Raw genomic sequence first — 5,424 nt, 5'->3', positions numbered from 1 at the left:
GTCGCAGAAAGCCTTTGGCTGTAATTGTAGATTTCGATGTTACCAACTGTTATCACGATTTTTGTTTTTACCTCAAACATGTACTTCGGTTAATAAGGTGCGAGACTATTCAATTTTGCTACCTTAGTGACTGAGGCGCCTGCTTCAAGGTACCGACCCATACAACATGCTTCTGAATCAAATCTTAGCATTGTCAATGAATATTGCCAGAATATTGAGAATGTAAGAAGTAAAAGATGGGGTGCAAAAAGGTTAATACAGCAGTGCATATCATAAAGGAAAATTGATTTAAAAACAGATAAAAACAGTTCGTATTATTAAAAGCTGCATAGCCAAACAGCGGTATGCTACGTTTTAAAATAACTATGATTTTAAATGTATAGATTTATTTCCTTTGGTCTTATTTCCTGTGTATGGAATGTTTTGCCGTTGTATGTTTCTATTTGTCATCTCGATCGAGATTGGTTGTGGTCCGTTCCCTTAATGGAAAAATTGTGCAAATCGTGTAACCAGCATGAAATTTTCACACAAAGTGCAGAATTTTATGAGGATTTCGAAAATAGGTGGCTCCAAGTTGAAATATAGCTGGAACCACGAGTTATTGCCCTTTAAAGGTGACAAAATACATTTTTTCAACATTTTATTTTTTCTCAAAAAATTAGTTTTATAAATATTTTATAATGATGTGGTTATTTTGCTATTCCCTTGCGTACTTTGGACTCAGAAAATATTTTTCCATTTGAATTTTATTGAAATATATAAGAAAATACGAAATTCAATTGGGATTTTTCAGGAAATTAAAAAAAAAATATATATCTCCTTCCTGGAAACTGTTTAAATAGTTTAGAATCTGACATATATTTGAAATGCCATGCATTTCAAAAACATTTTTAAATCTTCACATCCTCTAAAATCAAGCAATATTGATTTGATTAAAAAACAAAACAATAATAGACAATTCAACCGCCAAAGCAAGTACCCCTTCTCCTCCCGACACAAACTTAAGAGTACAATGTATCTCTATCATATAGCAAATAACACGTTTAAATTTATATATATATATTGTACAATACATATTTATTCAATGAAGAATTGAACCATTTAAAACATTTTTTTTCTGTGTACATATTTAACAGCAGCATTATTATAGATTTACATCCCTTTTTAAAAATTACATTGTTGAAAACATACAATTGAAAAACCTGTTTAAAGTCAATCATTGTCTCTAGAACATTGACCATTGCAGGCACATAACAGTACATGAAAGAGATGCCTTAACACAATTGCATCTTTTGGAGCATCCCTTTGATGAACAGTTACATTTAATCAGATTTTGTGAGGCATGTGTAAGGTCAGTCAAAGTGGACCACTTTGGCATCCCATCTTCTTTCCAACCAAAATCTGATTTGGAAGGAAGACTAGGGTCTTTAGCAAGAGAGCGTTTCCATACATAACCAGCTTGGTAAACTGCTCGATTTAAATGCTGTTTGAGAGCTTCACGAGTTGGTGGCATATTGTCTGGAAGGCGTGACTTTTTTGTAAAAAGTTCACGCCGGCATTCATTGACAGCAGATAAGTTGGTTGCTCTGTCAAACAACAAACAGACAAATCTCTGGATGATGTTGAAATACTTGTCTCTTTATAGAACTGGCAAATTCTTTTACTAGTTTCAGCTGTAATATCTTTTACCCTAGCATAGGAAATTGATAAACCCAGAGCAGACAGTTTATCAATAAGACCTTTCTTTCTGGTTTTGGCAAAAACCATGACTCCTAAATAAACGGGGATTGGGGTTTCCTTGGACAACTGTTTTCTAGTGCTACCTGAATTTTGCGGGCTTTTGTTGTTGTGGTTCAACATGATAAGCTGTGAAATTGTCATGGTATGTCGATTCTGATGACCTAAACTTAGCGAACACTGACCACTGACCACTTCAAATGCCATTCACAATTTTCACTAATTTGTGTGGTACACTATTGACAATGCTATCATGATCTATATTGAGGGGTGATATGAATGTATGATTTCTTATTTCTGCTCTTATAATATCAACTGCTTTTTGTATTGCAGGATCATCATTTGAATCTAAATCGGAAATAGCTGCTTGTGAAATAATTTTCCCTCTTTGAAAGTAAGCAAGACTTCCCGCCCATCCCTGTATTCCATTAAAGAAGGAACTCTCGATAGTAAATTTTCTTTGAATCTAGTTTTATGTACATATACATCCGACAAATTTATGGCATTTAATTTTGACAAAAGTAAATTGTGAGATCATTCAGCTTAAACACAACATTTGTGTCTGTGCGAGCTTGTTGTTGATCAATAAAATTGACAATATCCTGTTTGCATTCTGCAATGTGTGTTTTGTATTTGTTGTCTGAAGTATTTTTACATCTAAAATCGTCTGCTCTTCTGTGGAACAGTATAAGGCAAGGCTTATGATACTTTGCTTCCATCGCAATAAGATCACCCTCCGCAAATACTCTAAGAATACTTGTATCTGAAAGAAGGACAGCTTCCTAGTAGACTTTTTGTGAAAGAGCAGGAGTCCGGACCTCAGTCAATTCCCCTTCACAACCCTTACAAAACAAGTAGTGTTTGCTTACATGTGATGTGTTTAATGTGCCTCTTGTATCAGGACTTGCAACTGCTTCACTATTACATTGATTTATCTTCTTTGCAAGCCTTTTGAGTTTTGATTTATGAAACCTGTGTCTGCAATTCTTATGGTAAAGTCCATCATTGTCTCTCAAACTAGCAAGACATTTCACAGGTTGGTTAATATTGAATTTCAATGCTATTGGCAATCTACCTGAGTCATAAAAAAGTTTGATATCCTCAGAAATGGCAACATAAGTGTCTTCAATACAATTTAACTTGGTTGCTTTTTTAGGGTTTGTGAGAGGAGAATTTTCAATGGTTTCTTGACAAAACAGGCACTTCGACCAGTCAATTTCAGGGGAAGCTTGATCGAGTCTTGGAACTTTGTTCAGATTTTTACAGTCGACAATGGATGTCTGCCGCTTCTTTCCTCCTGCCATATTAGCGCATTCTAGGAAGGAAAGAAAAATAAATCAAAACCCCATGACATACTCAAGAGACAATATTTAAAGTTATTTCCTACAAAGTGTGAATTACGTAGTTTCTCAAGTTACAGAAAATGTTACCATCTTAAGGCGATATAGGGTAGCTTGAGAGATGACAGAATGAACAAGTTTGTGTGCGTGCGAGTGTGTGTGCGTGTGTGTGTGTGTGTATGCGTGTTAGTGTGTATTAATTTGTGTGTGTGTTTGCGTGAGAAAGGTTAAACACATATTAGTTGACGGGGCTTGGATAGCTCAGTGGTAAGATTCTCGATTCTCTGCAAAACAACAATAAAACAACAACAACATCAACACACACACAACGAACACATACTTCCAAATACCTGTTTGAATGGAACTTTAGTCCTTGCAATCTTGACCATTCAACAAATCAAACTAGCATTCCCATTTGACGAGGTCCCCAGGCATGATGCTTTTAAGGAAACATAGGACCGTGAGGCTGGCAAGTAGAAATAACAAACAAGTCAATACATTGTTTAAAAAAACCAAACCTGAACATGCAAAAGGTAAAGCAATGTGTGTGAATATTAGCGTGTATTGGTAGAATTGTGTGTGGAGATGTTCTTTTTTTGATCAACTGAGTTAATAATAAATTAGTTATGTTTTTTTCTTTCTCGGTCAGCAGTAATGATAAACACCGTTATTCTATCATCAATCATCGACAGGCTAATCTATATCTAATCGAATCTAAAAGGGTCTAAATTTAGTACTGACATAGCACATGTAACTTATATTATACTAAGATAGAAAATTATGTTCAGATCCAAGCATGGGCCATAATCTTACTCTATCTTTTGCATCCTGGGGGCTTATGATATGACTGTGACTCAGCTTTGATCTGACCCAATTCTTTTTTCACAACTCAATTCTTTTGTCATACATTGCACAATACTTATCGCACTAGCATGCGCATAAAGTAAAATAACATCACGATGATATGACATTTATAATAGATGAAAAAGATTGTTCCTTATCTTTTCAACGAATATCAATTGCACAAAATAAAATTGTAGTTTGTTGACATCGTTCAAAAGACAAAACTCATTCTCTGTTATTTTTTAGACAACACATGATGCCATTGTCGGTAGATGGAGCTGTCGTTATCTCGAAGGGAGAGGCGGTGACAGATGACAACACCGCATTTCGATTTAGCATTATTGTACTGTACACAATGGTTGAAAGAAACCTCTTTAACTGCTTTAAATATTTTTTTTAGTCTCTTGTTGTTGTTTTTTTCGTTTACAGGCGCTAAGACATCCTAGTACATACTTAGTAAAGGATAGGTCGACCTAATGACTCAGTTTTGTTGCACGGGCAAAAAAGGACAATTTTTATTGGGGTTTTTTCTGCGGTCAGAAGACCAAAAAAAAATGTTTTAAAATAATTAAAAGCTATATTTTTGGTAAATAATAATGGAAAACATTAAAACAAACATATGTCCACGATCAAAAACACATCAAGATGTTCTTAATGGGTGAGAATGTTTTTTTAAAAATATTTTTGTCATCGAGCGCCAAAACGTCACAAAGTGCGCGTTTTCACTAGACTTTACGACAAATTTTAAGGTCTTATCGATAAAAATGGTATTTGGAGCCACCTATTTTTCGAATCTTCATAATTTTCTGCACCAATTTGTATACTTAGTTTGCTGGTTACAAAAAGTGCACAAAACGCACGGAACTTGCCGCTAAGAAAACGGACTGTTGTGAGTTATGTCATGACGCGTCTTGAATCGGGATACTATGCAAATTATTGTTGATATGCGTTTGGGTAAAATACAATATCCGCCGGACACACAAAAATATGTAACCTTGAACGTTTAGATCTGATTAATATAATTTGGTGAGAATGTCTAAAAAAAAACAACAAAGGGCTGAGTGACGTCAATTTCGTTTTTTTAAGAAGCAGCCGCTGTCTACTTTCACTCGTTTTTTTTTTTGTTTTTTTGTTTTGATTTTTTTTTTGGTTGTAGCTATTGAAAGTTCATATCGCGACGTCCCACTGTTTTCCAACTTGCTTTCCGTCTTTGTCTTGATGTCACTTTAGACTTGGTTTTGTCCAGGAAAGGAAAGTCAAATAGATAAGAGTAAGGGTTTTGGGATATTTTTTGTCTTGTAAATCATCTGTTATTCACTGTGTTGTTTTGTTTGAATATTATATTATATATGATTTGTAAACATTTAAGTGTATTCCTCTTAGTGGGGACTTTGTATTTGTCTGGATGAGACTTGTAGATGATCTCAAACTATAGTCAGATTTTTTATTAATGGCGCGTATTTTTCTGGTTTTTCTCAGCTGTTCCTCTATCAAACGTTGTAAA

Source organism: Berghia stephanieae, chromosome 1 (genome assembly GCF_034508935.2).
Source record: "Berghia stephanieae isolate SIO BIC M18660-M18661 chromosome 1, UCSD_Bste_1.3, whole genome shotgun sequence".
NCBI lineage: Eukaryota > Metazoa > Mollusca > Gastropoda > Nudibranchia > Aeolidiidae > Berghia > Berghia stephanieae.
This window is presented reverse-complemented; position numbering follows the sequence as displayed.